Below are 26,092 nucleotides of genomic sequence, written 5' to 3' on the forward strand. Positions count from 1 at the left end.
CAAGATGGATACCAGGAATTGAAGGAGAGTGATGTCTAATGCTGTCCACAGAAGACTGTAGAAAGGAGACAGGGGCAGGAAGAAAGACACAGACCCTGCAGCAGCTAACTGGTAAGTGATTACTGCCTTTGGCACCTGCTAAAATCACAACTACACTGCTCAGTAGTGCTGTATAGTGTCCTGCATGATTCTTTTTATTATGAGGGCGTACTACAGAGAAAGAAGAAATCATGCTCTACTATGTGTGCAGTAGTTATAATATGGTCACAGAAAATGAGCCCATATCACGCATTTGTGAAATAAGCCACACTAAAATGAGTGTGAAATATAACTGTAATGGTCTTCAAAAAACCCTTAGAAGGCAAAACCCAGAGAGATCAGACAAGGAAAACAAAGTTTGAGATGTGATATTTTTTAAGCAGAGGGTTAAGTAAAAAAAAAATCCAAAACTAAATAAAAGTAAGCGCTAAGGTTGTTGCAAGGAGATAATGATCATAGCCCAGGGCTAGGGAAGGGTTTGAACAGCAAAAGTTTATCACTTCTGTGAAAACCTGATTATCTTGTCTATACCCGTGAAAAGTATGCAAAAGCCAATGGTATAATATTCTCAGTTATTACACTTCTGACATTAGACAAAAACAACAAATGGCTGCATGCGCTGGAGCACACGTCTTCAGATCACCACAGGCGCGAAGATACCGCCAACAGTAGAGCAGCGAAAGTCAGAGAAATAACCTTCACATCTATGGTTAGAACTCGGCTTCATCCGATATCACTGACAGCTTTCTATACTCATATTTAGCACATAATCAAATATTTCTGATGAGATCTAACGCAAAAATGAAATTGTTATTACCATCATTGTAAGACCGAGCAAACATGAGTGTGATATAACGCAGCGGTTTACCGCAGTGTGGGCAGGCATATCACCGCATATGGTAGCAATTTTTGACTGCACATGGCAGCGTATCTCACGCACGTTGACATGCGCAGTCTTCCTGGTTTCATTTTTTTTTTTTTAACATTTCTCACTCTGTTGCCTAGCGACGTTGCATATAAATGCCGCACATATGCAATGTGATTGCATATGTACAGCATTTATTACGCACCCATAGAGAATAGAGCTCTACCACGTGGTAAAATAGAACATGCTGCGTTCTCTTTTATGCACGCACTATACACAATGAATATATGCAGGTGTGAATTGATCAATGAAAATCAACGTACTTTCATTGACTCCACCGTATATAGCATGCGTAAGCGCAATGAAATTACACTCGTGTGAGCCTGCTCTAAGGCCACAAGTGGAGCGCTGGTCATATGGGGGACTCTGAAAAAATTTAACCAACTCATTATAAAAAGGCTCGTTCATATGGGCGTATTATCACGATGTATTACACACGCGTATATCCCATGCGTACTACGCGGTGCATGGAGTCAATCATTAATCCATACATACCGGCGTGTGGACACTGCGTATCGATACGCAAGAGGAATAAATAGCAACATGCGCTATTTCTCTGCATGCACCCTATACACTTGTATAGGCAGCATATGAAACCCTGTCCATCAGCAATACATTGTGTGTGGGCAGCATTTTCATAACCAACCTATGAAATTAAAGGGAAATTTAAAGGGAAAAAAAGGACACACTGCGCATGACCGTGTGATACATGGGCATGCGCAGTACACCCACAGCCATATGCGGTCTCTGCCAGCAGAGCCAATGTTTACAGATTGGTAAGCCGCTATGGGGGAACCCATAGGCCTGTGGACATAAGCGCTAAAAGGACCCCAAAAGCACACTAAAGCTGGCCATTACACACGCATGCAGAATTCTGCTGATAACGCAGGGTTGCTTTTGGTGGAAACAAGGTTCAAACCTAACAGATTACAGCAGGACCAAGACTTTGTCTCTCTGGAAGATAAGCAGCTACTAGGGGGTCTGCAACTGGCAAGGAGAGTGTCCATGGCGGACACACTGTGTAGGCGACAACTTCCAGGAGGGGAGATGTTACAGCGGTGGAGAATGACAGCGATGGAGGCGGGAAGGGAGATGGTAGAGCGCACGGGAGAGCTGAAGCCGGCAAGGGAATAATGGGAGAGCAGCAAGAAAAGTCACTGATGGGGTCGCCAGCAGAGAGGGCGCACATGGCATCCCGACAGGGATAGAGTGACAGGGTCAGCAACAGCAGAGATGGGATGTCGCAGCCGGGGAGATGATGGGCACCCATTCTCCTGTCCAGCCAATCAAGTTGTGGATGTTGGTTGTGCATGTGCATTTTGTCTCCACAAAATTATATATATTCATATTCTTCTGGTGGAGACAAGATACACCAGTACCGTCATAGGCTCCCATTGTTTTCAATGGAGCCTCTCGCACAGCCACTCGAATTTGACGCTTTTCAGCGCCGTGATTTTCGAGCGGTCTGTACTATTTTTGATAGTTTGGCGCTCCTCATAAATGACGGCATCGGCTGAAGCAAAACCGAAAGTAAACGCGGCAAAGCGTTCTAAAGAGGCCTTAGTCTGCTGAGGTAAAATGAAAGCTGCGCTGTGATTGGTTGCTATGAACACCACAGACCAATTTCCTTTTAGACCGCTTTCATAAGAGTGTGGTGTGGCCTGCTTTTCCATTGGCCGCACCAGAAAAGTCTGATGGCGGACTACATGCTTGTACTGGAAGGGCTGTCATCCTTTCAACATATTAGACCCTTTAATGTACACGGGCATCGTAGGATGGGATTTGTTATGCATGCCAGTTTACATTAATTTGCAATTCGCAGTGTGACCCAAGAACAACTCTCTCAACATCCGCCAGAGAACAGAAAGACAATTATGACATTCACAAGTCGGACTAACACAGCCATCTCTTTTAAATTGGACGTTTTAAGCAAAGATGTTACATAAAAATGGCATTTCAATAGACACCAATTAGTTTAATTGGCAATGTGTAATGTGCGTATAGGTCGTGATGGATATCTTAAAGGGACTGTCTAGTTTTGGAACAAAATTCAGTCCCAGAACAGGTATATTACCTACAGTTCTTTTTCTCCGTTGTTCCTCGGTCTGCTGGTTTTGGGGCCCATTTTCAGCTGCCCAAGAGGGCTGATATAATCATCAGACTTCATAATCTCCACAATGCACTATACCTGCTTTCTGATTGGCCAAAGCTGCTCATGTAACTACCGTAGCACTGGCCAATCAGAGAGCAGTGCACAATGCACATTACATAGTTAGAAAATTACTATAGCCATTTTGGACAGCTGCAAATGGGGCAAAACTGGTGGATTGTCGGGACAGCAAAGAACAACTGTGGGTAATACAGCTCCTACTTGTCCCAGGACAGAATTCTGTTCCCAAGCCAGAAGGCCATTTCAAAGAGGTTTTTTAAGAAAAAAAAAAAAGAATCTGCTGTTTTTACAGAAATGGTTAAGTCTGTCCATGGGCTGTGTCCAGAATTGCATCTTATTCCCATTCAAGTGAATGGAGCTAAAGTGCAATACCCAACACTGCAATACCAAATGTGGTGCTGTTTCTGGGAAAATGGCAGATCCCTTTTTTCTAATCATCAGCAAACCCATTCATAAATTAGACGCAAAAAAAGACTTTGTGTAAATACAAATAAATCTTATTAGTCTGGCGCCAACTTATTCCGCAGCGCTTTATGACCGTGTAAGAAAAGGGTGAAAATCTGGTGGTTGGCCAACATGATGTATGTTACAAAAGTACTCCATTGTGCACGGCAAGAAGGTACACAAATGATACAGCTTATATATGGCTGTATATACCCGCCTGAGTGCGATATAGGTCAGAAAAAAACTCCAACCTATAGCGCACTAATTTGTTCAGCGACTTTCGTGCATCAGCGATGAAATTCAGCATTAAAAACACGTGCGTCAAAAAAAAGTATATACTTCCAATAATTAAAAGTAGTAAAAACATATTGCACTTGCAAGTGTGACGCGATTTTTTTTTTAATGCTCCCATAGGGAAAAAGCGGCAATTTTTCAACGAGAATCGTCCAAAAATAGGACATGCTGCGGTTTTCCCATCTTGGATTCCTGGCCCGAGAGAAAAAAAAATCACTGATGTATATTATTAACCCATTGTAAATGGGTTGTTTTCATGTGCAAGTTCTGTCCTCCTCATAATCGGATACAACGAATACGTGAAATTTATCAGTGCAAGTACAGCCTCATTCACTCGGGCGTATTTACGTTCTGTAGTACACGTGTTTTTTCTCTGCGCGCATTATGAACAGAATTAACCTCATTGATTTGCATTGGGGTATTCACAACAGAAAATTACAGCCTGCCTTATTTAGTGTACATTCATGGCTGTTAAAGTCTATGAGATCGCATAAATACGTGTTGGCAAAATAGGGAAAGCAATTGGGCAGCCTTGTGTTTTTGGGGGGGTTTTTTGCACATGTGAAAAAAAAATAAAACATCCGCATTAAATACCCATATAGAAACACTGCATATTTCCCAGACTGAATCACACGCATGCGAATAAGCCCTGAGAAGGATCGAAATGAACGTGCGGCTGCGTGCATTGTACGACGCCACAGCCCGCAATGACAGCTTTTAAGAGGTTCCTCCCACCCTGCCCCCAGAACAATGCCCCATGTCCAGCACAATGGCAGCAGCTGGGACCCCATTGTGATAGTATGGAGCATGCAGAAGGAGTGCAGCCCTTAACCAGGAGCCCTCCTCTGCAGGGGCAGCTGCTCATGCAGCACCCCAAATCTGGGCATGCCTGATCCCAGCCAGCCCTGCTGTCACACCCCGGACCTGCTCTACCAGCTCACATTCATTGCCAGCCATTCCTTACCTGAAACCCTCCATGCCTGGCATTGCACTGGGCACCGGGATCTATTTAAACTCCTTCCTCCCCGGCCGCTGTGTCCTGCAGATCGCAGGTGACATCATCCCTCTTTGGTGTGATAGGATACAATTGGAACTCTCTCTGCCCGTGCGCAGGGGCAGCTGATAACGCGCATAGGATTCTGGGAGCTGTAGTTCTGCTCGGAAGTTGTCTGCTTCTAAACAAAACGTTTTCGAACTACAAGCCCCACAATAGACCCGGCGCGGCTCTGCTTCCCTGTGTGCGACTCTTATCAGCAGGCAAAGAATGGGATTCCTGCTGACAATAGGAGGAGGAAGGCTCTTCTGCAGAGCTCACCGGGCGAGGCTGCCACCTAGTGGTGGCTTCTGATTATAGTCACCTCACGTGGGGAAGCGACTGTATACTGTATATGGTCTGTGGGTGTATCACTGCAGCAGGCCTGCTGCACATAGCATGTATATGAGAGCAACCATTAGTGAATAGGGAGTTCTTTAATCACACGTGCGGCTCTAGAGCTAGAAAGGACATTTCTTGAAGCTTTTTTCTGTTAGGACTCATGTAAACCGATGGGCGAGAGAGAAATAGGAAATGGCACTCAACAGGATGGTACAGAAATCTTATAGGAGGTAGATTCTGAAAATATGATGAATATTCACATATTTGGGGGAAGCCTAAGTTCACCCGCAAAGTCCAGAAAAGTAATATTTATATGCATCCTATCAAAAGTTAATTGGACACCTGAGCACTAATCTATGACTCCTAGCATACTTTCTACTAACATCTTATACACTCCAGCTGGTATTTCCCTCCATTCATCCTGCAAATGTCTGGTAAGAAGATGCATCGGCTTATCTACAATGGTGCAAGGAGACAGTTGCTGGACAGTTTTAGCAATGGAAGAACGTTCTATGAAGTGCCGAATCGCGCTACTCCATCTTCACATCAGCTGAATCTACCTGGGTATGGCGGATGCCTGGGGAACACATTTTACTACAGTGCGTTGTACCAACATTTAAGTACGGCGGAGGTCCCATTATGGTCTAGGGATATGTTATGTGGCATGGTCTCAGTCCGTTGGTTCTACTGGTGAGAACCACCCTGACATTCTAGACAATATGGCAGCACTCTAGGAATGATCAGCTATACTTCCAACAAGTCAACTCAGCATGCAGTTCCATCTCAGGCAGATATGCAAATGATTAGAGTTGTGGTGTCATTAGATGAACGGTCTTGTCACCTAAGGCCCTTAAAGTGGTTCCACTCTTGGCCTATACAAAGGCTCTCAGAGGCTCCTTGTGTGTAGTGACCTCTTTTTCCGCTTCTGTAGAACTCATTGACCACTAGACATGCCATCAGAGAGATTTTGCCCAATTAACAGAGTCTGAGAGGGGCGCGTTATTGGAATGTAAGAAGCTGGATGGTCATATCAATAAATTCCCCCTACCTGGGCCATTCTGACCAGACTGTTAGGAGGGGTTGGGACCAGTGGATACATGAGGGCACACACACACAAGGCGACTGAGCTCAGGATGCCCTAGCCTAGATAGACCACCAGTAGACAGGATCCTTTGATTATCCGACAAGCATGAGCAGCTCCAACTGTTGTGTTGTCCACCATACAGAGAGGGGTGGCAGCATCATTACACCCTTGTGTCTATTGGAACCATTTCCAGGGACTTGGCTGAAGAACATTTGGTCTCTCGGCTCCTATTATATATACTGCCTTTGACACCCACCATGACGTCAATTTGCAGTGGTGTCGTCAACGACTAAAATGGATGCTACAAAGTGGAACTGGGTATCTTCAGCAACGCATCCAGGTTTAGTTTGGGCACTGACGATGGTCATGTTTGTGTTTGGAGACCTAGAGGTGTACACCTCAATCCTGCCTTTGCTGTGGAGTGGCACACTGCCCCCTCCCTGCTAGTGTGATGCTCTGGGGGTCCATCGTATACGACAGTCAGTCACCCCTAGTAGTGGTACGAGGGACAATGACAGCTCAGTGATATGTTCAGGACATCCTGCCTCTCTTCAAATATTTAGTTTTCTACAATAAAAGATTCTTTTGCTCGGACATTGTAATCACTTACTTATATCAACATTACAATCGCTCAGATCAGGGGCGTAAGTAAAGGCTCAGGGGCCCAGGTGAAAAATTCAGTTCGGGGCCCCCCCGCATCTGTACCCGTACCCACATCTAAACCATGCTGTGTACAGCTTCAAAACACATTTACATACATGATCTAGCCCCTTGGCATAGGCTTTCCAAACATGACCCATTTTCTGGCTGCACACGAACAGGTCAGATTTGGTATACGGGAGCTCGCAGCGGAAACCGTTCCTAACCACAGCTGGTATGTACCTGTGTCTTTTCTTCTTCATCTGCATCGCGGATGGCTGCGGCAACCCAGTGTCGTACATGTGCAGTACAGATTTTTTTTCAAATGTTATGTTTCAAATATAACCTGGGTATCTCCTGTATATAATATACATGTACTACTGGTATAAGCTAGACATCCCTTGTATATAGTGATATGGAGCATGCTGGTATAACCTGGCTATCTCCTATATGTATGTACAGCTGGTATACGTTATACATCTCCCTGTATATAGTGATATGGAGCATGCTGGTATAACCTGGGTATCTCCTGTATATATGTACAGCTGGTATATGTTATACATCCCCCTGTATATAGTCATATGGAGCATGCTGGGATAACCTGGGTATCCCCTGTATACAAGTATTTATGTATAGCTGGTATAAGTTATACTTTATAACATATACCAGTTATACATATATAATTATATGCTTACATATCCCATACCACCGCATGGTCTACTCCCCTCCTCTACTATCAGATACCACTGTCCGGACCACTCATACGGCGGTGTACTGATAGATTGCAGTTGTGAAGGAGGACCATGCACTGGGGGAGTCTGCCAGCTGCCCTGGGTAACGGCCCTTCCCTCCTTGAGCGCCTTCTCCAGCCGGCCCACGATTGCAAAACAGTATATGGCAGGGGCCTGTGGGACCCCCTAGCTAAGGGGCCGGGTAGCAATTGCAATCCCTAGCAGTCTGCCAGTGACACTGTGAAAGTTTCATTTGATTCCGACAACTCCTAGGGGCTTTTATGCTTTTAACATAAATGTACACCACCTCTCTGGATTTGGGGAGGTGAGCCAGGTTTCACCTAGGTCTCCCAATGAAATATGTGAGTATTCATCAGGTTTTCAAAATCTAGCTCCTATAAGAGTTCGGTACCATCCTGTTGAGCGCCATTTCCTATTTCTCTCTAGACCATATTGGTTTACCACCTTATGGCGTGTGGTTCTAAGGACTGTTCATCCAAGGATGAGGGCCTCCCTGGAATACAATGTAGCACCCTTGAGTACCACACCCCCCAGGGGGTCTCTGCTATGCAGTTTATCTTCATTTGAAGTCAAATTTTGAGTGATCGTCATGGAGTCTTTTTTTCTTGTCCTTCATGTAAACCCAGATCAGTAAGGATGTCGGCTACACGGGGACTATTTGTAGTGCGACGTTCCAATTTTAAGTGTCAATCTACTGCTGCAGTCCTGGGGAATACCGAGAGCCACGGGCAACTAAGTGGTCTTTTGTGACTGCAGCTGTCATTTAACCCCTTTAGGACCAGGGGGTTTTGGAACAGATACTTTTTAGAGATTTTACCCATGTGGTGGTTTTACTGCTCTATTTTTCTTTCTACAGCTACTAAAACTATTTTTGCTGCGTTTTTCCCCCCGTGATATATAGAGCTATTTTTTATATCGTTTTCACTGACTTTTCTTTTCCGTTTTTCAATTTAATTAGGTACTAGGTGATATACTCGTGTGTTGCACGGTAATTTTATGAATAGCAGTTCTGAAATATACAAAGTGGGCCACAAAAACGAGCCAATCTACTGCTAGGTGCAGGATGGAGGTTGAAGCAGGAGTCTCTCCTGTTGCAGTGCAATGTCACAGATATACACTCCTAAGGACAGTTCCCTCTGGGAGAGAGAGAGACAGCCATTGAGAAGCTGGCACAGTGTGCAGAGAGCAGCTAAACTGTGGAGAGAGGTAGAAGGGAGTCTCTCCTGGTTTGTGCTACAGGGCTGTAGCAGTTGTCCTATGGACAGTTTCCTGAATAGTAAAGTCAATGCCATATGGTTCTTCCATTCCCTTCCATCCAACAATGCTGAACCCGCGCCAGCGGGCTAGAGAGAAATTCACCCCTGGCCAGCTGGGAACAGAGCTGCTGCAGGTATCCTGTGCTGTCGGGCCTAAAGACTGTTTAGTGAGACAATTATTGACTGCCAATTCCAGTCAACTGGGCCGGGACTCTGATTAACAACTGTTCTTATGGACTCTTGAACTTTACTGACGGACGGAGATACTCCAGACTACTGGGTCATATAAGTTTACCAGGTTTACAGTTTATAAAGTGTTGTTTGTTCAATCTGACAATGACCCAGAAAACCACAAATTCGGACCCTTGTACACCCCTACTGTAAAGTTACTTTAGCATGTGCAAAGTTTTACCTAGATTGAAGTAGTATATAGTAGTGAGTTCTAGCCATGACAAAATGCAGCCTCTCATTAGTTCTAGAATAGTAAGGCCCTAAATCCAGAACTATGGGGTGTAGCCCTCAGATCCTAGAGTGTTGGATTGTTTGGACAAATCCATGTAATATATAGGGACACAAAATATTTAAAATACAATACTAAAAACCTTTTGCTATAATAGAGCAAGACTTTGGCTATAACACATATTACAACACATCATTGTGTATAAAATACCAACACTAAACTAAAAAGTTTGTAGTGTCTAGTATCACAAACAAAAACATCTTCCCATGATCTTATGCTCTTCCATCTTTCAATGCAATTTAGTTCTCTCTTAATTGACATTTCCCTCTAAAAGTCTATGGAATGTAGGTCATATAAATAACACAAGAAAACAAGCGGTTCTGAATGTACTGTTCAATATATCATTACCACGGGGAGTTCTCTATTTGCCATGTAAAAAATAGTGTACAGCTGTACTGTGAGCTCATCTTTTAGTCTCGGGTCAGCTAACAATCAATTATTATTATTTTTAACATGACCTGATATGAACTTGTTCTCATGTGAAGGTATTCAAGATATTCAACAGGGTTACAACATTTTTATCTCGAAACAGACAATTTGAAATTCAAGAGGAAAATACCACTGAGGTAAATGTTTTAGGACCAAGCCATTCTTTGGGCTTTAGTTTAGATCCATGAGTCCCTTGAAGATCACTTCTTTGACATGCTGTACATCTGCCTCATAGAGACCTTTTCAAATGTTATAGTATGCATATAATATACTTTTGCAGAAACCCTTGTGTAAAAGAAGGCATCAAACATATGGCCTGAATATGTGCCTAACGCCTCATACTTCCAAGCTCTCAAGTAAAGTACTTTGTAACTTGGTGGTGCTTTTCAAGTTTGGACGGCAGTGCCAAAACTGTTATAAGAAAGCTTTTTTTGGGAGCTATTACAAAGTTCATATTAGGGAATTTTATACATACCATACACTTTTAATAGCTGTTGGCTGAATGCTGGTTCGGCTGACAGCCATTTCTACCGATCCCCCCCCCCCCTACGTGAACATTTGATTGACTGACTGTGCATGTGTTCTGAATAGGGAGTAAGGGAATAAACTGCTGCCAGAGACCACTGATGGTGACTCATTCGCCTCGAGAACACATTAGATGGTCATTTGGTCCTACCAAAATTGGTGGGTTGGCTGATATTCATATGATGTGTGTGGCCACCTGAATCTGTAGAACTTGGCAATATGTGAAATAACATATTATACAAAGCATTCAGAAAGTCTTCAGACCCTTTCACTTTTTTATATTTTGATATGCAGTGATCTTGTGCAAATTTTAAAACATTCTGCATCTTTATCATTTAAAAAAATGAAAAACTAACATTGTGAATTGATATACTGTAAGTATTCAGACCATCTTGTATGACACTTGAAATTTAGCTCTGGGTGCCTCCCATTGATCATCTCTGAGCTGTTTTTACACCTTGTTTGCAGTCCATTTTTTGTTAAATTAAGTTGATTGGACATCACTTAAATGACACAAACCGGACTATATAAGGTTTCACAGCTCACAATGCATATCAGAGCCAAAAGCAAGCTATGAGAAGGGAAGAACTGCCTGTGGAGCTCAGAGACAGGATTGTGTGGAGGCACAGACCTGGAGAAGGCTACAAACTAAGTAATTGGTGAGAGAAGTGACCAAGAACCCAATAGTCACTCTGGCTGAGCTCTAAAGATCCTGTGTGCAGATGGGAGAAACTTCCAGAAGGTCAACCATCACTGCAGCTCTCCAACAATCTGGACTTTATGGCAGAGTAGCCAGAATGAAGCCTCTCCTCAGTAAAGGACAGATGAAATTCCACCTGGAGTTTGCCAAAAGCACCCAATGGACTCTCGGACTGTGAGAAACAAGATTCTCTGGTCTGATGAAACCAATATTGAAATTTTGGCCTCCATTCTAAGCCATAAGTCTGGAGGAAACGAGACATTGCTCATCACCTGCCCATCACCATTCCTACAGTGAAGCCTGGTGGTGGCAGCATCATGCTGTGGGGATGTTTTTCAGCGGCTGGACATGGGGACCGGTCAGGGTTGATGAAAAACTGAATGCAGCAAAGTACAGTATTCTTAATGTAAACCTGATCCAGAGCGCAAGGGACCTCAGACAGGACAGAAGGTTCACCTTCCAACAAGACAATGACCCTAAGCACACAGCCAAGACAACACAGGAGAGGCTTAGGGACAACTCTGTAAATGTCCTTGAGTGGTGCAGAGCCCTGACTGAATCCAATCAAACATCTCTGGAGAGACCTGAAAACAGCTGTCCACAGACGGCCCCCATCCAACCTGACAGAGCTTGAGAGGAACCACAGAGAAAAATGGCGGAAAATCCCCAAATCCAGGTGTGTAAACCTTGTGGCATCATAGCCAAGAAGAGTGGAGACTGGAATCATTGCCAAAGGTGCTTCAGCTAAGTACTGAGTACAGGGCGTGAATACTTATGTCAATGCAAAATGTTAGGTTTTAATTTTTAAAAAATTTACAAAGATTTTTAACATTTTGTTTTCACTTTTGTCATTACGGGGTATTCTGTGCAGAATGATGGGGAAAGTTGAAATTATTTTTTAATTTGCATAAGGTCATAGCATGGCAGAATGTAAAATAATTGAAAGAGTCTGAAGAACTTTCAAATGCTGCCCATTAACAGACTGTCTGTGTAATGTAATGTGTGGGCATGCAAAGAGCAAATTTCCTGCCAGCTGCTCTGCACTCTAGCTAATTGATGGAGTTTATGAATGGCGGACTTCCCCCAATTAACTAAAAATTCCATAACTCGACAATACACATCCACTATAGACTGTGTAGGGAGTTATCATACACCTGCTGTCTTGGACTTAACCCAATTCATTGTATGGTTAGCAAATGTTAAAGCCTCATAAATAATCCACCGGATAGGTCTCTTAGTATAGAAACAATTATAAGACATGCATCCATCACATCGGATCATTGTTATTTCTTCTATGCCCTGGACACTGGACCTCTGTTTTCTGGTTATTCTCATCTTCTAGTTCCATAACGATCCTCTGTTGACTTCTGATCCTGGACCTGAGGCTTTAGGGTGCCTTCACTGGAGCGTATATAAGCAACTATTTACCCACGTATATACACCAGCCATCTGATAGAATGCATTGAATCCAGCGTATATACGTTCGTGTGAAGGCAGCCTTATTCACACGAGCGTTTTATCGCAGCAATTTTGCCGCAATACAACCCTGGCCGAAAATCGCGACCATCTGATGCATTGGATTCCAATGCAGCAGTTCAGATTGTCGATTTTTGCCTGTGTAAAAACGGCTGGCCGGAAAAGATAGGTCTTGACTTAACTTTTCAGGCTGGAATAGTCCCATAGACTCCTATGAGAGCTGCCAAAAAAGGGAGGTAAGAGGGAGTTTAGCAGTGGCTCTGCTAATCTCCCTGCCCCTCTCTGCTCCTTTCCCACTGTCGGCAAAGGGAGGGGGCAGGACGTGGCGGGAGATTAGCACGCTAGCTTCCGCCGTGTCCCGCCCCCTCCCATTGCAGGCAGCCGTCGAAGAGGGGGAAAGGGGGAGTTTAGTGGAGCTAAACTCTCTTTTCCCGCCTGATAGTATCCCCGGGCTGCGGCGTATACTCGCCACACCCGGGCCGTCTGAACAGGCGCTTAAATGGGAGATGCAGCCATGACTTGGTCACATCCACCTCTTGTGTATGTGATTTTTCAGCCATGCTGCGGCCATGACGCAGTCAGCCAAAAGACGCAGCACCCGTGTGAAGGAGCCCTGATGATGATCTTTTTTCTTCTTCATGACTTTGAGTGTGTTGTTCAGATTATTTGCACTGACCCTTTAGGCCGGCTGTCCATGGGCTTTGCGATATACCGCCGCAGTAGAGCATTATGATAGGTCCAACACGGAAAATCGCGGCATGCTGTAATTTTTAGATGCGATCGGAAAATCGGCGCGATTTTCCGCTCGTGTACAGCGGGCTGCGTTTTCCATAGTTATCCTATGGAAAGCATGCATTGCATTACCCGCATGCGGATTATTGCTGCGGGTAATGCAGTGGAATATCACCCATGGACAGGAGGCCTTAGTGTTACACACTTCTGTTTGCATCTTGTACTAAATAGGCTTGTTTACAAGTCTTGATCCTGATCTGCTCACTTCGTTCCTGTGTTTTGTGAACATAAATCCTCCATCTTTCCTTGTAGAATTCTAGAGCTGCCTTCAGTCCTGCTGCAGTTGTAGTCCTGACTCTGCCTATTTACTGAATTACCACCTTCCTATGTTCTCAGAGCCTTATCTTCCCACTGCTCTAATGCTCCTTTTACACTGCAGGATTCTGATTTGCATGAGCGAATGAGCTGATGACGTCATCACCAGCTTGTTTGTGCAGCCGGTTTAGACAGGCAGATTTATTGTTGACTTGTTCAACGAGAATCGTTCACTTCTTGTTCACTGTTCACATCCCTATGTGAAACCCTGAATAAGAAGTGTTTCGACGGAACGACAAGTGAACAAGCCAGCAATGATTTTAAGTCCTGCAGAAATGGACAACATACAAGAAGCGTACGATTCTTGTTTGTAGTTCAGTTATTGGCTCGCATTTCGACTGAACGTTATTGTTCACTATGTAGTGACCCAGTACTTCATCCTGGTTCCCTCCATAAATCTCATACATGTTTGTCCTATGTTGATGCACTGTGCAAAGCTGTCTTGTTATTTCCAGTATGTGTGTTGCACAGCTGCAGCTAGAAGGGTTAAGTGTTCAATAAAATACAATGCCTGCATGTAAATGTATCAAGTCTGTCATGTCATGTGGTGTGAGAGAAGGTATAAATAGGAGAGATTGAGAGTGGGAAAGGAGTTCCATCTTCTGGAGTAGCAGGTTTTCCATCTTGCCTGCCACTTGAGGTCCAGGTGCCACATAAAGGCACCTTCAGCCTTCCTGTGGTGAAGATGGAAGAGGAGGAGAGATATCCCGTGCTGCTTGTGTGGTGGATGTAAGTGAAGTGAACCCTCAAGATTGAGAGAGCATTTGTAAGTCACTACTTCTTCTCAAGGCCAGTGCAGAGGTACTATCTAACTGTTTAAGTTTCCTATGCGGTTGTCTGGAGCCTGGATCAGTGCGTTGAGGCACACCCTTTAATTGTCAAACCCACGCATCTTCAAGTCGGGTTGGAGGTACTACAAGATAACAATCTTTGTTCACACATGTGCGTCTTTGAGCTTCTGAGAGCCATGTGGAGGTACTACGTTCAGAAGTCATTTGCCTGCACTGTAAAGTCTGTAATTAAACTGCCTTGTGTTATCTGTTTCAAGGTGATTCGTAGGTGGCCTGCAATGATACTTTGGCCTTGGCTGCGTGTGTCCCTCCAGGAAAGAGTCTGGTAAGTGACACTTTACCCAGCTCCCCACGTATGTCAGGTGTCCGGGATCTCCCTATGGGACACTGCAAGTATTGTTCATTTGAACTATTTTTTGAACTATAATCATTCCATCTAAACAAACCTTAATGCTGTGATTTCCTGGTTTGTGACCCTTTCCTTGGTAAATTTGAACCAAAAAATTGCTTGGAATCTGAATTTTACTTTAAAATATGTCAGCAATTCTATTAATGTTACTATCCACATTATTCACTTTACAGCAAGATTGCTCTGATAATTCATAAGGGACATGGATGACCGAAAAGGGGGAATCCAGCCAAAAATGTTCTTATGTACAGAACCTTATTAGGACTTACTAAAGCTGACTATATAAATGTAGATTTGTTGCACTTTTACTGCAATTGGCAGTCACAATACAATCAGGGAAATTTTCCTTGAACTGTTTCTATGGACACCTATAAAAAATGCATTTATGGTTTTAGATGACCTCACCATGTTGCACAATTTTTGCATATTGCAGCCAATGGCGCGCTAGGGCATGCTACGGTTTTGTAAAACCAGCGATATGCAGTATTATCCAGATGGCTATTAACAGGTTTTACTAAAATTCTGAATGACCTACAGTACAAGCACTGGTGGGTAGGAGGAGGATGAGTTAAGAATGTTTATAGATACAGTGCTACACAGATAGATGGTCATTCTGCCAGATTAGATTACAAGCATTCAGCAAAGAAGAGAACAACTTTTTTACCAGCAGATGTTCCTGACATTTGTTGAATCTGGAAGAACACATTACACATATTTATACATTTATCATAAATTAAGGAAAAAATACCTCCAACATTTTTCTCTTTAGTGGTCTATGTCCAAACCAGAGGAACAAGGTTGTAGGCACTCTGGCCCTAAAGCCGATGCACAGGAAATGTTTAGGGGCTGAGGAGCATTAGCGGGAACCTGTCACGTCCCCACAGCACCATAAACTAAGTTATTGTGCTGTATTTTTTTTATACTCGCCTGCTCCTGTCATCCAGTGGTGTCTCCTTCTGAATTCAGTGTGCGGCACGAAAATCTGACTTTTTTAAGAGACCCATGCATGCACTCTCCCATAGACTTGTATAGGAGAGCACAAGCACCGGACTCTGGAAAGAGGCAGATTTTCATGTCACGGACTGACTTCAGAGGAGGACACCGCTAGTGTGCTGGAGTGAGTGAGTCTTAAAAAAATACATTACCCGGCGCCTTGTAACCACGCCTAACAGCACTAAGTTTAGTTTATGGTGCTGTGGAGACATGACAGCTTCCCTTAAAATTTGAGTATATTCACACTGCTTGTGGTCTATACAGACCCTGTTTTCCCCAAAATAAGACCTACGCCTAAAATAAGCTGTAGCCTGATTTTCAGGGGGTCTTTAGATATAAGCCCTACCCTTAAAATAAGCCCTAGTTGCACTACATAAAAAAATTACCTAAAATGCTTCACAGTTATAGACAATTAAAATACAAAACTTTATTAAGCTTGATTAAAATAATTACTGGGCCAACAAAAACAGACAAACAGAAAAAGAGACACCAAGCATATATCCCTCACAGCTCACTATATTGGTGGAGCCGGATAGGTCACTATCAGTATAGGGATATTGCTTGTATCGGCTTGCCTCGTGTAGAGTTTGTTGTGGCAACCCAAAGTCAATGGAGACTTTAGACTGGATTTATCCAGACAGAAAGGGTTGGTGTATGATGTCCACAACAACTCTGTTATTTGAAAAAATGAAGCAAGTCAGAAAAATATTAAAAGTCCTTCTGATCCAAGAACTGCCAGTAAGGAAGCAGAGATTAAATAATACTCTACTCAAAGGGTGTGAGGTAGCCAGTCTAGCAGGGAGGCCTGTCTGGTCACTCAAAAAAATAGTTCTAAATTCCCACAGGGGCGCAGGGTATATAATGCCTCACTGTTGGAGATGTGGGAACTATTGTTTTGATAAACTGATCCCATTAGTAATTGTTCAAGGTTCGACGCGTTTCTATGTCTAGTATAGAAATTAGAGATGAGCGAGCATACTCGATAAGGCAAACTACTCGAGCGAGTAGTGCCTTATTCGAGTACCTGCCCGCTCGTCTCTAAAGATTCGGGTGCCGACGGGGCGGGGAGAGCGGGGAGGAACGGAGGGGAGATCTCTCTCTCCCTCTCTCCCCCCCGCTCCCCCCTGCTCACCGCTGCAACTCGCCTCTCACCCGCGCCGACAGCCGAATCTTTAGGCCTCATGTCCACGGGGAAAATCAGATCCGCTACGGATTCTACATGTAGAATCTGCAGCGGGTCCCTCCTGCCCCGCGGACATGAGCGCTGAAAATACAAATAAATGAGAAGAAACTCACCTCCCATCCGCTCCGTTTCTTCTCTTCGCGGCGGCGTCATCTTCTCTCGTCGCGGCCGGATCTTCATTCTTCGGCTCGGCGGATGTGCATGATGACGTCGGTGACGTGCCCCGCGCATGCGCCGGGCCGAAGCAAAATGATCCGGCCGCGACTGAGAGAAGATGGCGCGGCGCCGAAGAGAAGAACCGGAGCGTGTAAGTAAAATATGATTTTTGTGTCCCGCGGATCCGGACGGCTTCCATAGGCTTCAATAGAAGCCCGCGGGAGCCGTCCCCGCGGGAGACCCGCATGAAAATGGAGCATGGTCCAGATTTTTTCATGCTCCATTTTTTTTAAAATCACTTTTATTGACGATCCGCGGGTATTTATCTACCCGCGGGTGGTCAATGCATCCCTATGGGGTGCGGATCCGCGCGCGGGAGAAGAGTTAAAATCCGCTGCGGATTTTAATTCTTATTTTCCCTGTGGACATGAGGCCTGCGCGGCGCATGCGCGGGGCACGTCACCGACGTCATCATGCACATCCGCCGAGCCGAAGAATGAAGATCCGGCCGCGACGAGAGAAGATGACGCCGCCGCGAAGAGAAGAAACGGAGCGGATGGGAGGTGAGTTTATTCTCATTTATTTGTATTTTCAGCGCTCATGTCCGCGGGGCAGGAGGGACCCGCTGCAGATTCTACATGTAGAATCCGTAGCGGGCCCGATTTTCCCCGTGGACATGAGGCCTTAGAGAATAGCGGGCAGGTACTCAAATAAGGCACTACTCGCTTGAGTAGTTTGCCTTATCGAGTATGCTCGCTCATCTCTAATAGACATTTCATCAGGAACCCTTAAAGCAATCACATCAATCTCAGTGTTGAAATACACAATGGGTTCAGCATTGACAGTTGAATTTTAGGCGAGAGCTGTCATTAGTGAATGCGCAGCAGGGATATCTATGCAGTACAGGCTTAGGTAATTTGCCTGACTAGCTAGTTTGTACAATGTATCAGGGTGTTAAGCACCTAGTGCTACAGCCGTGGCCGCAAAAGGCAGCTTGCAGCCGTCAATTCACTTAGGTCACAGAGCGGCCTGTGTTACACTAGCTTAGATGACTAGCTAGTTAAGGTTCTAAGACTTGGAGCCTAGCGACTAGTGATGAGCAAGCATACTCGCTAAGGGCAATTGCTCGGAAGAAAAGATTCGGCTGCCGGCGGCGGGCGGGGAGCTGCGGGGGAGAGCAGGGAGGAACGGAGGGGAGATCTCTCTCTCCCTCTCTCCCCCCCCCCCCCCCCCCGCTCCCCCTGCTCACTGCCGCAACTCACCTGTCACCCGTGCCGGCAGCCGAACCTTTTCTCTTGAGCGGGCAGGTACTCGCTAAGGGCAATGCTCGCTCGAGCAATTGCCCTTAGCGAGTATGCTCGCTCATCTCTACTAGCGACCTATCCCAGCAGCTGTGACTAAGTACAGAGTATGCTGCCGTTGATTCGCTTAGGTCACAGTGCCTTCAGATGGTTTATGTCTAATGCTACCTAAAGGCTAAAGGCCCATTTACACAGAGCGATGATCGCTCAAGAATCGCTAAAAAGTAGAGATGAGCGAGCGTACTCGGTTCGGGTGTTTTTGCACTCAAGCACTGCTTTTTCCGAGTAACTGACTACTCGGACGAAAAGATTCGGGGGCGCCGGCAATGAGCGGGGGATTGCAGAGGGGAGTGGGGGGGGGGAGAGAGAGAGAGAGCTCCCCCCTGTTCCCCACTGCTACCCCCCACTCCACCACGCCGCCCCCGCCCCCCGAATCTTTTCGTCCGAGTAGTCAGTTACTCGGAAAAAGCGGTGCTCGAGTGCAAAAACACCCGAACTGAGTACGCTCGCTCATCTCTACCAAAAAGCAATTGTTTGAGCTATAATCGTTGCATCTAAACGGGTGGTCATCGTGCACTTTTCATGCTAGCTGATCGTTAAATTCAAGCTAGCCTAAAAATCGTTGTGTGGTCTTATCAGGACCGCACGCTGAGTTCTCCACGGGTAGTGCTGATAGCATTGTTTTCCGTCAAAGAATAAAGGAGTTGAAGGGAGATAAGAGCCCTCCGGCTATTAACTGCATTCAGCTAAAGGCTTCATTTGCACGCTAATAAGCTATTAAGTAGCTGAGTAGCTACTTAATAGTTTATGCAAAATGATCACTCAAAGCTGTCACCCAAACTGTCGTTGGAGCGATTTTTGAGTGATCATCGCTCCGTGTAAATGGGCCTTAAGTCTCCTGATTAAAGATGTGTAGGTAACTGCAGCTAGAACCATATGGCCTAAATACCCCACGATCAATTCTTAATTCCCCTTAGATATTCAGAAAAAGGTAAAAATAAAAAAGATAGAGTAAGAGATAGGGCCTCCGGCCTTGATGGTAAGCTGGAGGTCTACCTAAAATACTTGGTCCAGGTCCCTCCCGCTGCTAGAGGTTCAAAAAATGGCAACAACACTCATAAAAAAGGATAAAATAGGTCAGCACTTCCCAATAGAACTATACAGGTGCACGTTAAACCATGGCTGCAAAATACAATATTAAGAGGCTGTGTGAGTGGCTGTCTCATCGGTGTCCCTCACAGGTGTAATTAGCTCCCTCATTTGGTAGTTTGCTACCTGCATGTTGAGAGGATGCAGCAATCTACCCTCCTTAGTCAGTAAGTATTTCGCAATTTTCTGTGATTGTTTTTAATACAATGGCTGTGATTTGCTGAAGGTTGGCCAATTCATAAATCCCGCTTCCTGCAATGGCTGTTGATTAGTTCTTCGACCACTGCTGAGCCAATCAATGCAGCGCTGGATAATCCAATCACAGACATAGCATTGGCTCATCCAGCGCTGCATTGATTGGCTGAGCAGCTGTCGAAGAGCAAATCACAGCCATCACTACCGAGAGGCATGATTGATGAATCCCATAACCAGGAAGTGATGTTGTATGAGTGGTTGAAGACTGTGGGAAGCGCGTCATAGCTGTGAAGAGCAGCAGAAGGGACCTAGACCGAGCCTGCTAGGTAAGTATAATAAGACTTCCCACGAAAATAAGGGATATTTTTGGAGAAACACGGTAAACACCCATTCATCCACTTGAGGTCTCTACCAATCTGGCATATGTCAATATAATTTGTTTTTACTACATATAGAAAAGCACTTTTCACTGCACTTTTCTCTGCAAAGGCATCCTACAATAAGTGCACAGATGCAGCAAAGTTTAACATGACTTTAACATGTTATAACTTTTTGTGCCACATTTTTTTTACCCTTTCAATTATTTTACAATTGGTTTGGTTGTGTTAAATAAACAATACATTTTATTTCTTTTAGGATTAGATACCTTTCTTTGGCAAATTTTCACAGACAAGTTAAAATCACTTACATTTGTACTATGTAGTATCTATTTATTTTAACATGGGAGCTTATGGCGATGTATGAGTATATAGTGGCATACACTAGAGGTAGACATCAGAAAATCCTCCATATGTATACATCTGATGTACACTACAAATACAATGTGAGCAGAACCTTGCATCTCTGTCTACAAATGTACAATCCATGTAATAAATACAGCTCTTATTATATGAATACTGACCAGCAACTGTTAGGACTACACATTATAAAGGTTAACTAGAGAAGTAATAAGGTCACTCTCACATGACCATATGTGAAAATGCTGCATTTTTATGCAGCATTTTACTGCGTGCAGAGCTGCGTTTTTGTGTGCGTTTTCAAGCAATTTCCCCTCAGACGAGTGGTGCAACCATCGTGACTCAGATAGAAGACTATGACTGGAAAGTAAAACCCCATTTACACTTAACGTTTATCGCTCAAAATTCGTTCAAACAATGTCTTTTGAGCAATAATTGTTGTGTGTAAATGCTACCATCGTTCGCTTTTCGGATGAATGATGATTTTTAGTTCAGTATAAAAACCATTGTTTGGCCCACCAGCTGATAAAAGGGATCGAACTATGTGACTCTCCACAGGAGCGCTGATAACATTGTTTTCAGCTGCTGTCCTGCAGGAGAACAATAGAGCTGTATGCAGATAACAGACCACCTACACAAATTTTGAGTGATCATTTTTGTGTGTAAATGGGGCTTGAGTCTTCAACAGTGCCTATGGCTCCAGTACCAGCTAACCCTCTTGCATGTCACTGTCACACACTACTCTCTTTTAATTTCCCAATCATTGCTCAACAAACCTGTATAAAGGGTCAAGCATTGATTGGAAGGAATGTTGCCATCCAATAGGTGGTGCTACAGAGGTATTGTTCTATCTTCCTTATTTGCATATTACCCAAAGGAGCTTGGATGGCCTTATAAGTCTCCTCGCTCACCTTCTTGGTGCTCTCCCTAAGGATTGATGTTACCCCGCCCCACACACTGCTCAGTTACACTGACTACTGCTCTCCTCCACATCTTGGCTGGAAACTACACCTGAATTCAGGTTTGCCACAGGTCCACGTGAGCAATGCAGTGTTCACACCCTTGCTTTCTCACACTGGTTGAGCCTAGCTACTGTTAGGTTTCCTACCAATTATAGTGTCTGGGGCTGTCATTTTCTAGCACCCAGTTTTGTAACCCGTAAGGGGATCCTGCACTCCTCACATCACGATACATGCTGTACCTGTGGCAAGACAGGATCCTACCAGTGTCTAATGGATCCCACCACAGCTTCTTTTTTTCTGGCAAATTTGATGAAATCAGCAATGCAGACTGTGAAGAAAACCTCTGAAGCAGATGTAATCACAGTCTGAATACACATAATTTTGCAGCAGGCTTCTCTGCATATCATCTAAGTTTAATAATTTTGGCCAGAATAGTACTGAATTTCTTCAGTTCATATCATCAAGCACCCCAGCATCTCTGGAAAGCACCTTTGTGGGGCTTCTCAGGGGCACATATTTATTGGGGCATTAGAAGCTGTCAATGGAAGCTCACTAGCCTCGAAAAAGAGAAAAATAAGCTACTATAAATTTTGCATTGGTGAGCAATTTGCAACAGATTTTAATTTCACAGTGTGCCTTAAAGTCTACACATTTTATTCTTCTGCAATCTACATGTGAATGGGAATTTTCTTAACCCAATATATGAATTTAAAAATTCTGAATGTAACAGGAGGTCATTTTAGGGATTGGTATTGAGTAGAGATGAGCGAGTATACTCGCTAAAGGCAATTGCTCGAGCAGTCAGCAGGAGGGAGCGGGGGGGGGGGGGGGAGGGAGAGAGAGATCTCCCCTGCTTTCCTCCCCGCTCTCCCCCGCAGCTCCCTGCCCGCCGCCGGCACGCGAACCTTTTGCCTCGAGCGGGCAGGTACTCGCTAAGGGCAAAGCTCGCTCGAGCAATTGCCTTTAGTGAGTATACTCGCTCATTTCTAGTATTGAGAATTGTCTTTTGCCAGCATTTTGCTTTACTACTTGCTATGATGGAAAAAAATTGTATAGATAAAAAAGAACAATCTCATTTTAGTATCAAAGAACCCTGCTATGTAGGGTCCAGAAACACCAATTTGACCTGGGCCCTGGTGCCGGTAGGGGCCCTCTGCTACTGCCCCATGTACATTTTGTAATAATAGTATTCATGGGGAAGAAGGTTTGTTTAGCTTTATTCTTTTATTAATTAATATACTTCCCTCACAGCAGCTCATAAAAAGTGCGACGTGTGCCAAGACAAGTATCTGCTGGTGTGCTGGGATCCATCAGAGCTCCATGAGTATATGGATGATGAATAATTTACCATCAGATCGCACACAGAAGAAAATCTGCAGTCTTCATCATGAAGTGGGATTCCTGTTGTAGCGGACAAGTCATGTCTGTTCTGGGGGAAAACTATTTGAAAACTCTGGATCACTTCAGAAAGTAAAGCTCGCCAAAGGCAAGTCAGACCCCTGATGTATATGATTGCTTTATGTTGTCTATTGTTTAGTGTGAAACCCATAGCAACATTCATCTGCTATATATCATCCTATGAAACAGAGGTGGTGAATGTGTGATAACGAGTTCCTTGTGACGGATGGACCCTGACGCTTTAGTTCAATGATATGTAGCTGCTATGTCCTACCTGTCTTATATTTAACATGCTAACTAGGTTTTATTTATAGGGGATGTTGAGTCTTATGTAAATGATGCTTAAGCCAGCTTTACACTTATGTATTACGGCTACATTTTTGCATTTGTAATATAGACATGTGTTTCATTACGGGGTTTACTGATCTGAACTCAAAATATCATAGATCCCCAGGACACTCGAAGTTTGGATTAATGAAGGCAGCTGCAGACGAGCTGACGGTGTGTACCGTGCCATGATTAAAAACGCTGTACCGCCTAATTAGTCCCCAGTGCTATCGATTTTCCTGAGAAATTACGCAGTTCATTGCGCAATTTCATGAGGATCTGGTGCCTTGGGTGCGCAAAAATAGAGCGTGTCACGGGTTTTTCTTCCACGTGCGAAATGTGCACAGAAAAGCGAAAGCAAGAATGAACCCATTGCAAACAATAGATTTTTTTCTGTGCGTAATGTGTGCACAAATTGTGCACTTGCAAACGCGCTAGTCTGAGGGTGCCTGGACAAGCCAGGACACATATCGATATTATAGACACAGAATATGAGCAGAAAATACACTGGTGTGAATGGGCCCTTACAATGGAAGAAATCTGCTGTGGAAGATAGTCATGCAGTGGATTTTCACCATGGAAATGATTTTCACTCTCTGTGTTGCAGACATGCCATGGGTTTTCACCATAGAATCGGTTCATTCCAATGCAATCAGTGATTTCTGAGATAAAAATCTAAACCAAAATCTGCACACTGGTGATATTCCTGTCCGATTTTCAAACCAAAAAAATTGGTCCAAAATTTCAAACAGAAATGGCACCCATTTATTTGATTGGGTGTATGCACATGGTCAGTGTTGGGAATGACCAGAGGAACTAGAAGAAAGGGCCGATAAAGAACACGCTGGCTCAACACCATCAAAATGGATACTAATATGTGCATTCAATATGCGCATGGAGAACAAAGTCACCGAAAGTCAGACACGACTAAATAGATAGATTGAAGCACGTGGTCTTTTTTTTTTTTTTTTTTACTTGGAATGATAGAGTAAAAAAAAATAGCAGCATGTCCTATTCTTGTCCGATTTTGGGTTTAAGGATGCAATGATATTTTGGGGATTTTAATGTCCACTTCCCAAAATCTCTGCTGGTGCAGCAGATGGTTGGCTTTCAGTTACAGCCGACTCCCGCTGTAGATGGTACGATTTCAGCTTCTGAGCAAATGCCATGCGCAGGACATAAGTTTGCCTGTTGCCTTAAGTACCAGGCAGCCAGGATATAAACCTATGATCTATAGCATTAAGGGTAGAGATGAGCAAGTATACTCGCTAAGGCTAACTACTCGAGCGAGTAGTGCCCCAGCCGAATATCCTCCCACTCGTCTCTAAAGATTCGTGGGCCGGCGGGGGGCAGGGAGTGGCGGGGGAGAGCGGGAGGAATGGAGGGGAGATCTCTCTCCCTCTCCCCCCCCCCCCTGCCGCTACCCCCTACTCACCGCCGCAACTTACCTGTCACCCGCTCTGGCAGCCGAATCTTTACAGACGAGGGGGAGGATACTCGGCTAAGGCACTACTCGCTCGAGTAGTTAGCCTTAGCGAGTATACTCGGTCATCTCTAATTAAGGGGTTAAATATTTTCAATAGCCCCCCCGTTCGGCGCGAGACAAACCCGATGCAGGGGTTAAAAATAAAAACCAGACAGTGCTTACCTGAATCCCCGCGCTCCGGTGACTTCTTACTTACCTGGTGAAGATGGCCGCCGGGATCTTCTCCCTCGGTGGACCGCTCTTCTGTGCGGTCCATTGCCGATTCCAGCCTCCTGATTGGCTGGAATCGGCACGTGACGGGGCGGAGCTACGAGGAGCCGCTCTCCGGCACGAGCGGCCCCATTGAGAAAAGAAGAAGACCGGACTGTGCAAGCGCGTCTAATCGGGCGATTAGACGCTGAAGATTAGACGGCACCATGGAGACGGGGACGCTAACGGAACAGGTAAGTGAATAACTTCTGTTTGGCTCATATTTAATGCACAATGTACATTACAAAGTGCATTAATATGGCCATACAGAAGTGTATAGACCCACTTGCTTTCGCGGGACAACTCCTTTAAGGTGTTTAAGTGTAACAGTGTGTGGACTCTGTTAGGCCCACTGTTCACGGACGTGATTTCCCCGGCGGTAAATCACCGGCGAATCACGCCATCTGAAGCTTTCCATAGCATTGCTATGGGAAGTGCTGGCCCCATGTCCACGATCAGAGAATCATTGCGATCCTCTGCTCGCGGACGGCAATTTGCAGCATGCTGCAAATTGCCCCAATTTTCCGCAGTCAGCCAGCTCCTTCTCCCGGGTGGCGTCTCCGGCGGCGGATCTCAGCGGATACTACAACGCCCGTGGACAGGCAGCCTTATTTCAACCGCTGGAGAATCAATGGTGTGAAGGAACAGTGGCATCACAAGTGACAACTTCTTCAGTCCACTACACTCATATACCGCTGACCCAGTGTTGCCTGGAAGAAGCCTAGCGGTACCTTGACCGAGGTTTCGTGCGTCACTCCGGGGAGGAGTCTGGTAGAGCCACTGTGACAAGTGCTATCTCTACCCCGCCAGCTCCTCAACGTGGGCCTTGTGTCTCAGTCGTTGTAGCTGCTCCAACCTCTGTGTAGTGGCTGGCACTTGTAACTACAGGCACAGCTCGTATTGATTTCAATTAGACCCCAGCGTCCAGTTACAAGTGCTTCTGCTCTAACCCCTGTGTATTCCGATGTTGACAGCAAGTGCCCGATCAGCTGATCGCCTGGGGTCCTGGACAGTGGGCTTA

At 44.8% G+C, this 26,092-nt stretch overlaps 1 protein-coding gene and 1 long non-coding RNA gene across 4 annotated transcripts in view; one reads left to right on the top strand and one right to left on the bottom strand.

Annotated features, from left to right (window-relative positions):
* Positions 1 to 5,071, bottom strand: part of DAAM1 (dishevelled associated activator of morphogenesis 1) — a 188,686-nt gene extending 183,615 nt beyond the window's left edge. For 2 of the 3 annotated variants that reach the window (XM_066608227.1, XM_066608223.1), the window contains exon 1: positions 4,837 to 5,070. The gene's annotated coding sequence lies outside the window, so the exon portion shown is untranslated. Of the gene's footprint in view, positions 1 to 4,836 lie in introns of all 3 variants that reach the window. The other variant, XM_066608225.1, reaches the window with a different exon arrangement.
* Positions 17 to 23,087, top strand: LOC136632933 (uncharacterized). Its single transcript, XR_010793205.1, has 3 exons — positions 17 to 111; positions 14,784 to 14,851; positions 22,863 to 23,087. It is a non-coding gene; the product is annotated as an uncharacterized lncRNA (long non-coding RNA).
* Positions 23,088 to 26,092: the final 3,005 nt, after the last annotated feature.

Source organism: Eleutherodactylus coqui, chromosome 6 (genome assembly GCF_035609145.1).
Source record: "Eleutherodactylus coqui strain aEleCoq1 chromosome 6, aEleCoq1.hap1, whole genome shotgun sequence".
Lineage (NCBI taxonomy): Eukaryota > Metazoa > Chordata > Amphibia > Anura > Eleutherodactylidae > Eleutherodactylus > Eleutherodactylus coqui.